The sequence below is a fragment of the Erpetoichthys calabaricus genome, chromosome 10 (genome assembly GCF_900747795.2).
Source record: "Erpetoichthys calabaricus chromosome 10, fErpCal1.3, whole genome shotgun sequence".
Taxonomy (NCBI): Eukaryota; Metazoa; Chordata; class Cladistia; order Polypteriformes; family Polypteridae; genus Erpetoichthys; species Erpetoichthys calabaricus.
The window spans coordinates 150,577,872-150,596,711 of NC_041403.2; the positions used below are offsets into that span (position 1 = coordinate 150,577,872).

Below are 18,840 nucleotides of genomic sequence, written 5' to 3' on the forward strand. Positions count from 1 at the left end.
AACCCGAGAAAAGTAGTTTTTGTTAAATTATGGTAGGTTTTACCATATGGGGGTGCTGTGACACCATGCTGTTGAGATGCAAGAGTTGTTCTCACTCAATCAAAGCCTATCAATATGAGAAGCTACTGAAGTTTTACTGAAGAGACACAATGGAAAAACAAGCTTTTCGTTTTACTTCTCTTTTCCCCAAAGTCTGATTGACTCCACTTATGCTTTCCTTCTTGCCATTATATCAGAGATTAATATTCTGAGCTTTCCTAGCCTGTCATTCAGTCAAGTAATATCATGCATCCATGAATTCAAATGATGTCTTTTCATCAAAAGGAGATCGCTTGGTATAATTATTTGCATATTTCTGCTGCAGCCTCACTTGAAATGTGATGACTGAGCCTGCTATCTAAAAGCTGCTGTTACAATGTGTCTAGAAATGGATCTTATGTTATCCTGATTGCCATAGACAGCTCCTTCGCTGTGTTTTAATGGTGCCATTTTCACTCCGAGTGCCTGAGTCATGTGGCTGATGTTCGGTAGAGTATTGGATATAAAGCTCCACAGAAAGATCAGTCATGCACAGCACCCAAAACATATTGGAAGTACTTCAATGACTCTGAAGCTCAGTGAATGAAGACAGTCACTCCCTGGAGGGTTAGGTGAACGTAACCTTTCATAGGCATAGAAATTCAGACTATGACAAAATAGGAGTCATTTACACTTGCCATAATCATTTTTTGTGAAAGAACCATACAAAAGTTTAAGAGCTATATTTAATTTTTGATGAGAAGACAAGAGAATTGGAGTTTTTTTCTGAGAAAGAAATAGATGTAAATCCCCATATCCCACTACACAGTATTTCCTCCAATTTTCAGTTTTAGTCTTCATTTACAAAATCTCCGCACAGTTTTGGCATTCACAGCCATGTAGTGGGTCATGTTCAGTGGCTCCTTCATAGAGCTCTGCGACTTGCTACCACCAAATCAGACCGGTAAGATTGTTGACAGCCAGAAAGAGCAATGCATACAATGCTGCTGCAAGGAAAGAAGAAAAGTGGGTGTTGTTGTGCTGAAACAGAAAAGGCACAACGCGACGGTGAGGATAACAGAACTAGGAAAAAAACAAAAGTCAAGATCTACCATAAATTGTAATTGTGAAGTCAAAAAACAAAATCCTTTCCTTAAAACCAAAACAGAACCAGAGGACGAAGTCAAAGAACAGAGCCAAGCTGAAGCCAAAAAGACACTAGAATTCTCTTGCAAACGTAAATGTCTGTTTTATTAAAATGCAAACGCAGATGAATCGAAGGTCAAGGTCACCGTCTTTTATACTGTATGTAACTAGCCACCCCCGTGACTTCACCCACATATTAGTGAAACAGGACAGTGAGGAGGGCCCGGCCCAGCTCTCTACTCCTAACATCACTCTTCCACCCCCACCCCCCTCCCCTCGGCCTACAGGCTCTGTCTCGGATTAGCCCAAATATATCACTCCTGCAAGTGAACTATGATTCTTAGCACAATGAGAAAAGTCGCAAAATCAATCGGAATGTTCAAGAAAATTCTAGAAAAAAAAAAGATCTAAATCCGTTAAGTAGTTCTCTCATTCGCTAACTAAGCAGAGTTAAGGTTACGCCCCGAAGCAGATGCGGGAGTGAGGAGGGCCCCGTCCCCCACCTTGCAGCCCAATGAGTCTCTCTCAGATTTGCACTAATAAATCGGTACCGCAAGCGAACCATGATACTTAGCATGATGAGAAAGTCGCAAAATCAACGGAATGTTCATGCAAATTATAGACAAAAACCCGATCTAAATCCGTTACGTAGTTCTCTTGTGAAAAGCAGACAGATATACAAACGGGTCTAAAAAACTATAAGAAATTTCGCACTTGTACCAGAAAATTTTTAAAACCGTTTCTTATCGAGCACCCATGGGCCAAGGGTAACCTACATTCCAAATATCAAGTCCCAAGTCCACATGATGAGGAGATTTTGTGATGAGTGAGTCCAAATGTCCGTGCATTAATAATCACAATGGGTTTCATGTAATTGGAATCCACTAGGGTCGCACAGCAAAAAGTGTTTACTGCAACTGAGGATCTTTGTGGGTGAAGTGGTCGTGACAGTTGACTCAGCTTTATGGTGGCATCAAGGCTTTTCAGACCCTAGAAGAAAAATTACAGCACAGAACCTAAGAAAATAATTTGTTTAGAGTTCAGCTAAAATCAAAACTGGAGCAACAACTACAGTGGGCTGTATGACTGTAAATGGATTTGGACTAAATCTTTTCCTCTAGTGGGGACTGAAACCTAAAAACACCAGCATAAATGTACAGTGCATCCGGAAAGTATTCACAGCGCATCACTTTTTCCACATTTTGTTATGTTACAGCCTTATTCCAAAATGGATTAAATTCATTTTTTCATCAGGCCTGTATGGTAGGGTGGCCAGACAGAAGCCACTCCTTAGTAAAAGGCACATGGCAGCCCACCTGGAGTTTGCCAAAAGGCACCTGAAGGACTCTCAGACCATGAGAAAGAAAATTCTCTGGTCTGATGAGACAAAGATTGAACTCTTTGGCATGAATGCCAGGCGTCATGTTGGCAAGAAACCTGGCACTATCCCTACAGTGATGCATGGTGGTGGCAGCATCATGCTGTGGGGATGTTTTTCAGCGGCAGGAACTGGGAGACTAGTCAGGATAAAATGAAAGATGACTGCAGCAATGTACAGAGACATCCTGGATGAAAACCTGCTCCAGAGCACTCTTGACCTCAGACAGGGGCGACGGTTCATCTTTCAGCAGGACAACAACCCTAAGCACACAGCCAAGATATCAAAGGAGTGGCTTCAGGACAACTCTGTGAATGTTCTTGAGTGGCCCAGCCAGAGCCCAGACATGAATCCGATTGAACATCTCTGGAGAGATCTTAAAATGGCTGTGCACCGACACTTCCCATCCAACCTGATGGAGCTTGAGAGGTGCTGCAAAGAGGAATTGGCGAAACTGGCCAAGGATAGGTGTGCCAAGCTTGTGGCATCATATTCAACAAGACTTGAGGCTGTAATTGCTGCCAAAAGTGCATCGACAAAGTATTGAGCAAAGGCTGTGAATACTTATGTACATGGGATTTCTCAATTTTTTTATTTTTAATAAATTTGCAAAACCTCAAGTAAACTTTTTTCACATTGTCATTATTGGGTGTTGTGTGCAGAATTCTTAGGAAAAAAATGAATTTAATCCATTTTGGAATAAGGCTGTAAGATAACAAAATGTGGAAAAAGTGATGCGCTGTGAATACTTTCCGGATGCACTGTAAATCATCAATGTGTTGTGAAATAAACAATGACAATGGCTGTCTCGGCTCCATACCACCGACATGACTCAGACCGTCTCATCAATGTAAAATGTTTGGCTGTTTTACATACTTGAACAGACTTGAGCAAACAAGTGGGCTTTGCGTTTTACTTTGGACTTCATGAATGATTTTTACATTAATTAAATGAAACAAATGAAACGATCTGTGTGCTGATGTAAACGTTTTCCACAAAAGTCAAAATTAACAGAGTATGATGACTTTAGTGATTCAGCTTAAGACTGAAATTCCTTTGAACTGTTTTTGACCACTAAAAATTGTTTTCAGTATAATTTTTGGGGTTATAGTGATTTTTGTTTACTTGTGATTTTAAAATTGTTAAAAACATCGAGTTCTCCAATGGTGTTATCATGGGTGCTGCCATTTAAGGATAGTTTTGCTGATGGCTGCTATGCTGTTGTTAGACTGGACAACTGGGAGTGTGTGACACGTAACGTCATTACTGTGACATTTTAAAGGTCAGCATTGTGTGTTTCCTGGTTGGAAAATATTGGATTCACAAAAGAAGAAAAACCTTAACATCATTTCTTCTTCTTATTTTTTAGTTTTCTTTTCTGCCTTTTGACTATAGATTACATCTCATGTTTCTGCTTATGTGCACCCATTTTAGCTCTCTGTTCTTTGACTAAAATTCTGAGCTTTGTTCATTTAATTATTGTAAGTTCTTACTATTCTGTGATGTCTTCTTACTCTTTGCTCTCTCAAAACGGATGCTGCCTTGTGCAAGAAGTACAGTAAAACTATAATTTCATTTAAGCAAAACCTAATACTCCCAAAATTATGTACAAGTTAAATGTCATTTTGTGCTTTTTCTCAACCACAATTTCAATTGTGACACTTCTGCTTGTTGTAGTTTCCATGGCATGAAGTGGACTCTTCTTTTGTGCTTTAATGGTTAAAACACAAAGCTCCACCAATGCATCTTCACCATTGTACCGCCAAGGCTTGACTAACCCACTTTTGAGTTAATCGCATTCAATCCAGTGTCACTGAACACTGTCAGGATTGAATTTCTGTATGTATTTTAATTCTTAACCTTTGTTTTTACAGATTTTGGCAACTCATCGATGACCTTTTCACCTACAACAATTTGAGTTTGGATGCTAAGACGCCATGCATCCGTAAGGGGTGAGTCTGACATGCATGCATTTATCTTGAAGGGGCCGTCGTCATATGGTTTTGGCAGCCATTTTCTTTGAGGAGGAGCCACACACACTGTATTCTGTGGACTTTTTTTGAAATAAAGAAAAGACTTGTCAGTAAGGAAATGGTAGTTATTTAAAGAATTTAATTTATGGTTTTAGGTTATGGATTTCATGTTTGCTTGGTGATTTTGAGTAATATTCAAAGGTTTGTTTTTGCCCATTCTCTGCCATCGAAATGATCGAGATCCAGTGGAATGAAGTGCCATGAACAGGATTGTGAACAGTAACCTGTTTATTCCTTTATACAAAAGTAGAATGGGGCGGCATTAATGCACAACACGTACACTAACTGCTCTCTGTTCCTTCTTGAGCAACTACTATGCTTTTTTCTATACATTATATTATTATAATTATATCATTCTGTATACTGTTACACAATTATAATATGCATTATTGAATTATTATGAAATAAATCAGCTTATTATCCATCCATCCATCCATCCTCTTCCGCTTATCCGAAGTCGGATCACGGGGGCAGCAGCTTGAGCAGAGATGCCCAGACTTCCCTCTCCCCGGCCACTTCTTGTAGCTCTTCCAGGGGAATCCCAAGGCGTTCCCAGGCCAGCCGGGAGACATAGTCCCTCCAGCGTGTCCTGGGTCTTCCCCGGGGCCTCCTCCCGGTTGCACGTGCCCGGAACACCTCACCAGGGAGGCGTCCAGGAGGCATCCTGATCAGATGCCTGAGCCACCTCATCTGACTCCTCTCGATGCAGAGGAGCAGCGGCTCTACTCTGAGTCCCTCCTGGATGACTGAGCTTCTCACCCTATCTTTAAGGGCAAGCCCAGACACCCTGCAGAGAAAACTCATTTCAACCGCTTGTATTCGCGATCTCGTTCTTTCGGTCACTACCCATAGTTCATGACCATAGGTGAGGGTAGGAACGTAGATCGACTGGTAAATTGAGAGCTTTGCCTTGCGGCTCAGCTCCTTTTTTACCACGACAGACCGATGCAGAGCCCGCATCACTGTGGACACCGCACTGATCCGCCTGTCGATCTCACGCTCCATTCTTCCCTCACTCGTGAACAAGACCCTGAGATACTTGAACTCCTCCACTTGAGGCAGGATCTCGCTCCCAACCCTGAGAGGGCACTCCACCCTTTTCCAGCTGAGGACCATGGTCTCGGATTTGGAGGTGCTGATTCCCATCCCAGCCGCTTTACACTCGGCTGCAAATCGATCCAAAGAAAGCTGAAGATCATGGCCTGATGAAGCAAACAAGACAACATCATCTGCAAAAAGCAGTGACCCAATCCTGAGTCCACCAAACCGGACCCCTTCAACACCCTGGCTGCGCCTAGAAATTCTGTCTATAAAAGTTATGAACAGAATCGGTGACAAAGGGCAGCCCTGGCGGAGTCCAACTCTCACTGGAAATGGGTTCGACTTACTGCCGGCAATGCGGACCAAGCTCTGACACCGATCGTACAGGGACTGAACAGCCCTTATCAGGGGGGCCAGTACCCTATACTCTCGGAGCACCCCCCCACAGGATTCCCTGAGGGACACGGTCGAACGCCTTTTCCAAGTCCACAAAACACATGTAGACTGGTTGGGCAAACTCCCATGCACCCTCCAGGACCCTGCTAAGGGTGTAGAGCTGGTCCACTGTTCCGCGACCAGGATGAAAACCACACTGTTCCTCCTGAATCCGAGGTTCGACTATCCGATGGACCCTCCTCTCCAGAACCCCCGAATAGACTTTTCCAGGGAGGCTGAGGAGTGTGATCCCTCTGTAGTTGGAACACACCCTCCGGTCCCCCTTCTTAAAGAGGGGGACCACCACCCCGGTCTGCCAATCCAGAGGCACTGTCCCTGATGTCCATGCGATGTTGCAGAGACGTGTCAGCCAAGACAGCCGTACAACATCCAGAGCCTTGAGGAACTCCGGGCATATCTCATCCACCCCCGGGGCCCTGCCACCAAGGAGTTTTTTGACCACCTCGGTGACCTCAGTCCCAGAGATGGGGGAGCCCACCTCCGAGTCCCCAGGTCAGGTTAATAATCAGCTTATTATCCTTTACTTATTTCTTATTTTTACTCCCTTTGTACATTATTTACTGTCACTTCCATTTTATATATAACGATAACATAGTAGAACCAAACAAACAAAACAAAAAAGCAAGACATGAGTTTTAAGAATATGAATAAAAAAGGAAATATTGTGAATTATTTTCATCCATAAAATACAACTTAATATACAAGATATACTATAAATAAGGTATATACAAAATAATTATATTCTTTGAAACATAAAAGTTCAATAAGCACTACATTTAAATTCCATATAGAAGTGTAGGGCTTCCCAAGTATTAGGTGGCGCATGAAAAAGCGAACTAACTCCGACTCCAAACTTGACGTACGTTTCTTAGCCCGTACACAAAACGAAAGATATGCAATACAAAAATCCAATTGCAATTGTTTGAAGGAGCCACGTGCAGTAAAATACACGTTTTTCCTTGTTGTCATCCTTCAGTTCTTGGAACAAGTCATTCTGTACGGCTTCATTTGTAGTGAGTGCAATACACGTTGACAAGACCTGCGCGAAACATTCGCTTGTTGTGCCAATTTACATGTCGATTTCCTTGGGCTTCTGGCCATCCATTTCTGAATATCTGCTACGACCACAGGTGTACGAATGGACAGGCCCAGATTCTTTTTGCAGTTTGCAACTGACCCAGACTATCTATCTATCTATCTATCTATCTATCTATCTATCTATCTATCTATCTATCTATCTATCTATCTATCTATCTATCTATCTATCTATCTATGTATCTACTATTCCACTCGTGCCTGTTTCATCTTACGTTGTCGAAACGGGCTCTTTCTCTAGTATCACATAATCCTCATGTCGCATCATCCAATTGTACGCTCACAACAGGCAAAACATATTCCTTTTCGTTAAAATATTGTTAAACTAGCTGTTCTAGCTGTGCTCAAATCTAAGTAATTGACGTAGACCTCGTGTTTCTTATTTGATACATTGGTTGTCCATTTGGTCTGATCCTTGTGACTGCCTTTTCCTCTTTGGCTAGTACCATCCATTTTCATCCCTTCCTCTCAGTGTTACTCATCAAACTGGCCACTGTTATAATCAAAGTGTTTTGCTGGGAAAATGCGTCAATGGCCACTACCACATTGGCCTGGTTTGGCCACTCTAGCCTATTTGTGTCAGAGCTTTGGATTCCCAACGTTTGCATCAGTTTATTGTTTTTTTCATTTATCCATAACCTACCATGCACATTTATCAGTCATTAGCATTACAGCTATAAAACTCATTCATGTGGCCCAAGCAGGTGCGAGAAAGTTGCTACTATGCTGTTGTTGTGGTGGATAATGTCGGGTAACAGGATAGGTCGATAAGACAAGTTTTTATATTTATTTTTTATTTTTTTCCCTTACTTCTACATGTTTTACCTATTTTTACATTTTTCTTCCTAACCCTTACAACTGGACAGACACTCAGATATACATACATACACCCAGACACGTCTTCTTTTATTAAGATGGATAAGCTGATTTCTGTCTATCCAGCAGTTACTCTCTGGCCCTCATGATGGACTTTTCTTCTTTGGCTAGAACCATCCATTTTCATCCCTTCCTCTTGGTATTACTCATCAAACTGACTACTGTTGAACGTATTCAGTGTTAATATTTCCATCGGCATGTTTTTTTCTAATGCATCTACTATGTAATAAAAGACTAAGGTCTGTGTGTCCAGTTCCTCAGAGCCATCTGATTGGTCAGTTTTTTTGTTGATGTGACAAAAGAAGAAGTACAAGTGTGAGATGCAACAGGAGGAGTAAAGGCATAGGACACACACTGAGAGTTGCGTTCAAACAAGGGAAGTATAAAATCAAACAGAAGGTGAAAAAGGTTGTCTCGAAAATGATGAGAAGCAGGCTTTACGGGAACATGCCTGAGAGACACAGCACCAGTAAAGAGACATTCACACATCCCAATACAGTGAAAATTGTGATGAAAGTACCGGTGGACAATAGATAGCAAATAGTTTAATTATTCTGTTTTTCTGTCTTTGACAGATACTGTGGCTAGTACAATAGTAGAATAGATTGCAATTTTCATTCCAACAGATGGAGCATCACAAGTATTAGCACAGCATTTACAAATCTAATACCAAATGGCATATAACAGATACACAGACACTTGTCCTTTTATTAAAGCGGAAAATCAGAGTAGTGTATGCAGAGGAAACACATTCAGCCAGGATTGAACTTTTGAACTGAAGTCTTGACCAATGAATGGCTTTTCAATTCAAAAGCTCCATCTTGTATGAACACATTTTTCTGTGTGCACCGCTCTGAAATTTATGAAAGTGAATAGAGAAAAATGACCAAAAATGTGGCATCGGGTGATTTTTTACTTCCACCATTCCAATTAATTCATGGACTTTTCTTTTGTAGTCAAAACCAATTACTATCAGAAAGCTCAATTTTCCCTAAAAGTCAAAACTAAATTTGAATAATTTTCTATTAAAGGTGCCGTTGAAATCAATAAACTCCATTTTCTTCTACTATTTCTTTTTGAAAGGTATAGACCAAGTTTTTCTAAAAAACTGGATTTGATTTGCCCATGTTGCTTTATTAATTTACACATAATGCAATCTAGTTAATATACCTTCATAAAATGTATTTTTTGTTCAATAATTTTTGATATGCTGACAAATTACATTTCAGTCCTTCAGAAATGGGTAGAGAGGTGCTCAAGGAAGGTGGCAGCCTGCTCTACGTTCATATTTTTTTTAGAAACTTTAAATAAAAATTAACTGTCTTTTACAAGCAGCACATTTTCTGAAAAGTTTTCAAGGTGAATTCTACATAGACTGACCCTGCTTCTATTATCACATAAAGAAGAAAGGTTTTCTCAAGGCCAGGCCGTTGAGTGTATCAATACTTGTCAATTTCAGTTCATCTTTGGTTTCTAAGATGATTTTATTTCAAAATGAGTTTACTTCCCATTACAGCAGGTGCCTCACTGTATTCACTGCTTCTGGAGCGACAACCGGCAGCTCAGTTTATCTGTAACGTTTTTGAAAACTTCATTTTAATTTTCACATTTCGCAAGTATAATTACTGTATACTCTTATACAATACGATTTATTTTTGTATAGCCCAAAATCACACAAGAAGTACCGCAATGGGCTTTAACAGGCCCTGCCTCTTGACAGCCCCCCAGCCTTGACTCTCTACGAAGACAAGGAAAAACTCCCAAAAAAACCAGGGAAAAATGGAAGAATCCTTGGAAAATGCAGTTCAAAGAGAGACCCCTTTCCAAGTAGATTGGGCATGCAGTGGGTGTCAAAAAGAAGGGGGTCAATACAATACAATACACAGAACAGAACAAATCCTCAATACAGTATAAAAATACAAATTTTAGAAGTACAGAGCAGAATTTAACAGTAGATGATATCCCATAATATGATTTGGATTTGTTCAGAGTCCTGGAGACCTCATCTATCAAGCTGCCTCCCCCATTTGGCCATTCCATGGCTGAAATAGCGCTAGGCCTGCCAATCCGATGAAAGGACCCCTGTACCCCATGATTCCTGCAATCCTCCATCAAAGATGACTTTACCTTGGGCAGGCAAAACAACTTGGCAGGTGGGCTGTGGCACCAAGTGCCACATTTGAGTACCGAGAAGAAAAAAACAGAATAGGTGAGAGTTAGTATCCAATTCTAACTATCATGTTACTTATGTTTTAGTGCTAATGACTAACAACAGAGATGCAGTCTGTACAGTCGATCAGCAGCTCTAGGCAGGGTGTGCTAAACTGAAGTAGTGAGTCTTCAGACGGGATTTAAAAGGATTTAAAAGGTGGTACCCTTACTTATGGTTACTCCAAAGCCCAGGGAGGTTATGTTGATTGCTGAGAAAGAATTCCTTTTGGTGAGTTGGTGACCTGTATGTTTGTAGTGTGGTTCCAATGGCCTGGCACTTGGGCTTTGGAAACTTAGCCACAGGGATGCCAGTTCACATCCCACTTCTGACCTAGTGTGTAACGCTAAGTAAATCCCAGAATTTCAGATCTGCGTAAAAACAAATTACAAACGATTGTCATGTAATCTCATCCTATAAGTCACCTTGCTTGCAGGGCATAGGTAGCAGTGAGCACCTGAAGAGTTCACCTGTAAAGAAAGGGCACAGAAAAGAATCATTTTAAGGGAACATTTAAAGGAGCACTTTTGTCAAAGGAATAGACCAAAAATACTGAGAATGAGAGCGCAACCCGTAGTTGGTTCCACAGCACCACCAGTTGAGAGGTACACTGCGGAAAACTGATGCCAACAAAGCAGTGAGTCCAGATGGAGTGCCTGGACGGGCATTAAAGGTATGTGCACATCAGCTAGCAGAGGTGTTTACCAACATATTCAACCTCCGATTACAGCAAGTTGCTGTTCCAGCATGCCTTAAGCCCTCCAGCATCATCGAAGTCAGTAGAAAAGTGTTTAAATGACAGTCACCATGTTGCTCTCATACCAATAATTTTCAAGTGCTTTGAGAGATTGGTGTTGTCACACATCAATTCCATCAACCCCCTCTTCAGATCTGGACCCCATCACTTTGTCTACCACACAAACCAATTTACAGAAGATGTGGTCTCAACTGCACTCCATATGCTTTTGACTGATCTTGAACAATTTAAACATGCACGTGAGGGTCCTATTTGTGGACTTTAGCTCTGCATTTAATACGATAATGCTCCACAAACCTGTGAATGAATTTGTCAAACCGGGATCTAGACACTGTTCCCTCTTCCTGGATCGTGGACATCCTATTGAACATGAAGGTTGCAACCTCCAAATCCCACACCTAGCAGCCACTGGAGTGACTCAGAAACAGGTGGACAAATCAGCGATACTTGCAAAAAAACAAAATGGTGCTTGAACTGATAAATCTTCTATATATTAAATCCAATGTCTGTCTCTCTGTCTGTCCGTTCATCACGAGAGAACTACTTAATGAATTTAGATCGTGTTTTTTTCTATAACTTGCTTGAACATTCCTGTTGATTTTGCGACCCCTCTCATCACGCTAAGTATCATAGTTCGCTTGCAGTACCAAATTATTTGCACGAATCCGAGAGAGACGCAGTAGGCCGAGAAGAGGGGGGCGCGGCCCTCCTCACTCACATGCCAGCCTCAGGGCATATCTTACATCCGCTTAGCTAGCGAACGAGAGAACAACTTAACGGATTTAGATCGGGCTTTTTTCTAGAATTTGCTTCAACATTCCGGTTGATTTTGCAACTTCTCTCAACACACTAAGAATCATAGTTCGCTTGCAGGAACGATATATTTGCGCTAATCCGAGACAGAGACTGCAGTCCAAGAGGAGGGGGAAGCATGATGTCAGTAGTAGGGAGCCAGGCAGGGCTCTCCTTGCTGTCCTGTTTCGGTGCCACGAGGGACAGCTAGTCATCTATATAATTAAACACTAAGGCCTGCATGTCCAGTCTCTCTGAGGAATCTGATTGGTCAGTTTGGCTTTGGTGTGATTGGTCAGTTTGGCTTTTGTGATGTGACAATTGAGGAAGTGCAAATGTGAGACGCACGAAGAGAAGTGAAGACATATAAGTCCTGCAGAGAGAGCCGTCTTCAAAGATGGGAAATTTAAAACTGGACAAGAGGCGAGAAAGGCACCTCGAGAGAATGACAGATACTGAGAAGCAGGCTTTATGGGATCAAGCTCAATAAAAGGAACGCTGGTTAAGAGACGTTTACACACGAAAGAAAGGTGCTGAAGGCACACATAGGGCAAGAGACAGCAAATATTTTTAAATTATTCTATTACCTGTCTGGCTAGTGATCAATAAAGAGTAACTTCAGAACAAAAACATTTTTAAAACATCAAAGTTAAACAGATGTGCTTGAAAGCCAATAATGAGAAAAACCAAAAGACAAACTATAGTGCTAAACTATTTCAACATATCCACAACCTTGGATAAAGATGGGACATCGGTGGAGACCTTTAATGCCGTTACTCCAATGACGTCAGGTGTCGTACGATGATGAAAAAGCGCATTTTTGCTTTGCACCCTCCTCCACCCTAACCTATTGTCTATGGGGAAGGAGTGAAAGCTTTAGATTTGTCAAAAATTTCCATCTCCAGTTTTCAACAGATCTCGATGTTTTAGGGTCCCCTGATACTGAAAACAGCGATATCTCGATGATGGGGGTCCGTCTGTGTGTCACAGTTTTTTGAGGATGGTCTAGAGCTAAAATGGCTGGACAGAAATATACCAAACTCGAAACTTAAGCTTGTTATGACATGATGATGTGCTGATTAGTTTTTGATCCATTTCGTGCAAGAGAAAGAAGCACTCGAGAGGAACCGTCAAATGAATATTTGATAATATCTCAAGAATTATGTCAAATACAGTTATTCTCCAATTACTTATGAATTCGTCTTGTCAATTGCTATTGTAATTGCCTATTTTATGAACAGAATGATCACCTTTAGAGCGGTAAATAATTACTGACTTGTTACAGAATAGTTTGGGTAACTATGGTGTAAAGCCTAATGACAATCACGTCCGAATTTTTATACTTTATTTTTCAATAATGCCAAAGAAATGTGACAAAACAAGAAACTAACACCCAAATCAAGAATTTCATGATCAAAAGCCCACACAAAGAGAGAAAATGGCAAGAAAAAATGCAAAAGAAAGGTCAAGAAAATGCAGCCATAAAAGTTCCGTCAGGAAACTGCTGGGTGGATGTGTAGGTGCTGGGTGTCCTGGTGGTGCAGTGGCTATCAATGATAGCTATCACAGCACCAAACATCTGAATTTAGTTTCCAGCTCACCTCCCACAGTCCTTGTGGGTTTGCTGTGGTTTTCTGCGTGGCTTTATATTATCCCAGTGCGTCTTTATATGTAAATCCCAACATGGGTTGGTTCCCTGACACCGAAATGCAGAATGAAAGTTCAAAAATGTGTCTATCGAAAAAATTAAGAGTGGAGATCATGAGTACTAATTGTGTAAAATGATCCTTTTAAAACATCTGCTCTGTCATAATAATCTTTTAAATGAAATTACAAAATGATATCAAAGCATCAGCCGACTTCTTATTTCATGAATTTTAACAAATGCTGAAAACTTTATATTGAGCAGGCTTTATGTGGAGTCATAATGACTAATTTAAAATACATTTTCCCAAAAAAAAAATCATTAACAAAGTTATGACTTAATTTAAGTGACTACTGAATCATAAGATTTCTAGATTACTGGTCTTTCAGAGCACTGGCGCTTTTGAAAAGCCGCTTAGGCCCGCAGTGCATTAGGTTTATCTGTCATGATTGAGTGAGCTGTCTGCCTGGGGGGTGCTCAAGTTTAGCAGGACGCCATTACTGCACAAGGCATTTTAACGACTGACGTTGAGAGGCCAGAATGGTCACACGAGGACACCTCAGGAATGGCGTCAACAAAAACAGGAGCTAGAGGGGTGGGGAGCATTGGGTTATAAAACCTCAAACCAGACAAAGCCTTTTATGCTCTATGGTCTCAGCTGGATCAAGGTAGACATTGGTCAACTACCAGCTACTGATAGGCCCATCTGTGCCGTTCATCTATAGGGAACTGTCCACAAGGTGAGCGGAGTTCATGGCATTCCAGCATGTGGTACCAAATGAGCTGATCTCCAGTTAGTGATATGGAACAGTATACTAGTATGTGTGAAAATAAAATCTAAATACTTCATTTATAGTGAAGTTTGGGGGGGTTTATACCCAAGGAGTCTAATTCTGTAATCAGACTTTTAATTATTCATATCACAATTTTGCAGATTTGCATTGCCTGTCTCCATAGAAACTTTTCCCATGATGCACCATCAGTCAGGCCAGGATAAAGGTCATCCAAGCAGTCATTCTGTATCCAATCAAATTTCCCATTTGACAATTTTGATTACTGGTTTTTGAATCAAGTTCTGCTTTTTTTTTCAGGTTGTGGTTTGGCTTGCACATTACTCCATTTTAAATTATGGCTTTAGGTCTTGCTTTGCCATATGACTCCATGTTTTTTCTCTTCGCTCCCTCTTTCGGACTGATTGCTCTTTTTGCAATCAGTAAAAGCAACTGGACAGAAGGACCAGTGCTGACAGGAAAACAACCCTTTCAGATCTGGTCCTTTCCAAAATGCCAGAGTCATCGCTCACAAGACCCAAATACATTCTGTCACAAAATGGAGAAGTAAGATGTTAAAAGAGATGATCCAGAAAATGAGACATAGTCGAAATACACACAGAAAATCAACAACAACAACATTTATTTCTACAGCACGTTTTCATACAAATGATGTAGCTCAAAGTGCTTTACAAGATGAAGAAAGAAAAAAAGAAAAAATATACAAAAATTAGGTAATACTAATTAACAAAGAATAAAGTATGGTCTGATGGCCAGGGAGGATGGAAAAAACTAACAAAAACTCCAGAGGGCTGGAGAAAAAAATCAAAATCTGCAGGGGTTCCAAGGCCATGAGACCACCCAGCCCCCACTAGGCATTCTACCTAACATAAATGATATCAATCAGTCCTCAGTCAAAACTAAAAGTCAAACTGCTAGTTTATCAAGCCAAAACAAAACCTGAAAATTACGGTCAAAAATCCATCCATTTTCCAACCCACTGAATCCAAACACAGGGTCACGGGGGTCTGCTGGAGCCAATTCCAGCCAACACAGGGCACAAGGCAGGAACCAATCCCGGGCAGGGTGCCAACCCACTGCAGGACACACACAAACACACCCACACACCAAGCACAAACTAGGGCCAATTTAGGATCGCCAATCCACCTAACCAGCATGTCTTTGGACTGTGGGAGGAAACCGGAGCGCCCGGAGGAAACCCACGCAGACACGGGGAGAACATGCAAACTCCACGCAGGGAGGACCCAGGAAGCGAACCCAGGTCCCCAGGTCTCCCAACTGCAAGGCAGCAGTGCTACCCACTGTGCCACCGTGCTGCCACGGTCAAAAATGTTGTCAAAAAATCATAAACCTGAGAGAATCAAGAAAGGTGACTCGCACAAAGTCTTTTTGGGAAAATATCTGTACACTCATATAGGAAATGGCCACCGGAGCCAACCTTTAACTGATCGTGTAATTAACGTCAAATGATATGATCCCTGAAACACTGCACCCCTAACAACCAGGAAGCTGCATCCTAATGACGGGACTCTTGAAATGGCAGTGGCCATAACGGACCAAAATGGCATTAAAAAAAGGCACAAAATATTTTTAACAATGGTAATAAATTTGTAGTTAAAAATAAGGCAGATATTTGAAATCCTCATATAATAAACATCTAAAGATCAGAGGAAAAAAAATTAAAGCTATGAAATATGAAATCACAATGGGACCATAGCAATTTTAAAGCCAATTGTCAAACTCAAGTAAGACAGTCTGGAAATGACCTGATTCTGGTGAAAGTTAATGTTCCTCCAACCTGAAATATGTTTAACAAGTACAATCAAAGAAATTAGACACAGGCAACATCTGTACAAATGGTTAGCACAATTAAAACTTGTGGTATATGGCCGGCCATTCATCCTGGCCAATACCTCCAGGCTGCCAGATGGAGCCCTCCCTGCAGCATGGAGGTGCCCCAAATGCCAGCAGGGCATCATGGACATTGGAGTCTTTATTCACAGCCCTGCTGGATACCGTGGGGCCACCAGAGGACGCCACAGGGAGGCTCAAAGACTTGTATTTTCCATATAACCCAGAAGTACTTCCAAGTCATGCGGACAGAGGAAATGACGTACTTCCGGGTTGAAGAAAAGAGACTTTTACCCGATCTGGAAGTGTTATGAAGTCACATGGATTGAGGGACAGAAACACTTCCAGGTCAAGGACTATAAAGGACTATGGGAAATCCCAGCAGATTGAGCTGAGTTGGGAGGAAGGGTGACTGAGCTGCTGGGAGGTGCAGAGGATTATTGTGATTATTGATTATTGAGAATTGTATTGGTTTATTATAGTGTAGTGGAGGTGCTTGTGCACATTATTATTATTAATAAAGTAATTTCTTGGACTTTTATCTGGTTTCTGATGTGGTGTGTGAGGGTTCAAGGGGACGACAGCACTCCCTATATTCCACAAACTATTAATACTAATTAGCACATACAAAATTTGCTATAGAAAGTAAACCAAACAGCCAGGAAGAAGCAGATGAGCAGAGGATGGGGCTGCACCAAGCCATCACTGCCACCACACAGTACAGGCTGTAAGGAGACACTGTCTCCAGGGATTACTGTGAGACACAAGGAAAACGGGGAGATAATCACGTGACACATGAGTCACAAGTAGAGCCAGGCCAGGCCCAAAGCAGAAGATCAAAAAGAAACACAACACTAGGGGAAACCAAAAATCTCAGTCAACAATGACATCAAAAAATCAAAACAAAACTTCACACTTGGCCTATTTCAGTGTTTCTCAACCTTTAAGTATTTGCGACCCGAGTTTTCATAACAGTTTTAATCGCACCCCCTTACATTTTTTTTGAAACCCTAATAAAATTTATTCCAATATTTTTTGCTGCCGATACACCGCTACAAGTTTAAAATTTCCCTACAAATAGCGGAATTACGCCACGTATGGCAACATTCGCACCCAAGGGGGGGCGCACCCCACAGGTCGAGAACCGCTGGCCTATTTGAACTGCAAAATAACTCGAGATAAAGATCTTTGAAGTTCATCCAATCAATGGATACCAAAGCACAGAACCACCGTTATATTTATAAGTATAGCTTTGCTTACATTACAAAGGCATAAGATGTGGTCATGGGACATGTCCCCTGTATTGCATAAACAAACTACCGTATTTTTTGCACCATAAGACGCACTTTTTTTTCCCTAAAAGAAGGTTGGAAATGTCTGTGCGTCTTATGGAGCGAATATTGTATCACAGCCCATGATGTGTATTACCTGACAAAAGTCGACATCCAGGGGTAGAGGGTGACAAAATTCACTGTTACGTTACAGGCATTCCCTCTGTGCTTGGAGGAACGTTAGACTCATTGACTCAGCATCTAATCCTTGCGTGTGTGTGAGTTGCGAAATGTAAACAAATGTAAACAATGGCAAGATGGCATCGACATCTCACGAGGGAGCAAAGCGAGTGCAGAAAACAAATGTTTTGCGCATTATCACTGAGTCGGACTTTTGTTGAGAGTGATCAGGAGATCGAACAAGAGAGTGAGGAACTGGCATCAGCTGATCAGGACACCAGCCGATGCCGCCCCAGCTGAGCGCATTCGTGCACCTATGGCAAGGTTCGTCTGGGAGGAATACCTAGACATTGATCCGTGGGAGCCAAACTGGCTACCGGACTTCACAAGACAGTATGGCTTGCTGTTGGACTCAACAGATTACCAGCCGCTGGACTACTTCAGGCTGTTCTTTCCTGAAGCTGCCTTTCAGCTACTGTCAGACAAGACAAACAGGTATGCAAAGCAATTTTTTGAATCGCATTCTCGTTTTTCAAACTGGAAACCCACAACAAAACACGAGATGAAGGGCTTTGTGGCATTACAAATATAGATGGGACTAGACTGGCGATATAACTTCAGGGAGTATTGGTCCAAACGTGCTTTGTCCCCTGGTGGCTTTGGACAGGTTATGCCGCGTACGTGCTCCTGCAAAGTGATTGTGAGCAACTGAGCTTCATAAATTCTGACACTAGCGATGAGGAGTTCTTGGGGTTTCCATTAAACTAGAAGAGTGCTTGAACCTTAAAGTCTCTCCTCATTTGTTAATGACACTGATGATGTTTCTTAATACCGCTGTTGAATTTACATGGTTGAAATATTATTCTGCTATATTTTATTAAACATATTAGTACACCATTTGGTTCAGAATATTTTTCTTCTTGTTTTCCTCCTCTAAACCTAGGTGCATCTAATGGTGCAAAAAATACGGTAAAATAAATACAGTAAATAAAAATGGTTAGAAATGTCCACAAATGAGTTTTACATGATAAGTAAAAAAATGACAAAAACACAAAACTCACATAAAGAAATGTGTAATTGCTGCACAAGCCAGTGGGGGATACGGTGTTATAAATTGGCAGGACTTTGCACAGTTCATTTTATGATTTTCTTTAACATTATTTTTTTGTGTGCTCTATAAATTTTCCCATCAGTCTTGGTGTTTCAGATAATATAATTATAGTTCATTTTTGTGTATTGCTTCTGATTTTATAATTACAGTATTATTTCAACGCATTACTTTTGTTGTTCCGTGACGTCAT

The 18,840-nt window shown here is 41.2% G+C and overlaps 2 protein-coding genes across 4 annotated transcripts in view; both read left to right on the forward strand.

Moving 5' to 3' along the window:
* Positions 1 to 18,840, forward strand: part of rprd1b (regulation of nuclear pre-mRNA domain containing 1B) — a 1,182,184-nt gene that overhangs the window by 632,244 nt on the left and 531,100 nt on the right. The window lies entirely within an intron of this gene.
* LOC114658453 (disks large-associated protein 4-like) overlaps positions 1 to 18,840 on the forward strand; it is an 894,521-nt gene that overhangs the window by 516,070 nt on the left and 359,611 nt on the right. For both annotated transcript variants that reach the window (XM_051932531.1, XM_028810525.2), the window contains exon 4: positions 4,417 to 4,494. The gene's annotated coding sequence lies outside the window, so the exon portion shown is untranslated. The remainder of the gene's footprint in view (positions 1 to 4,416; positions 4,495 to 18,840) is intronic.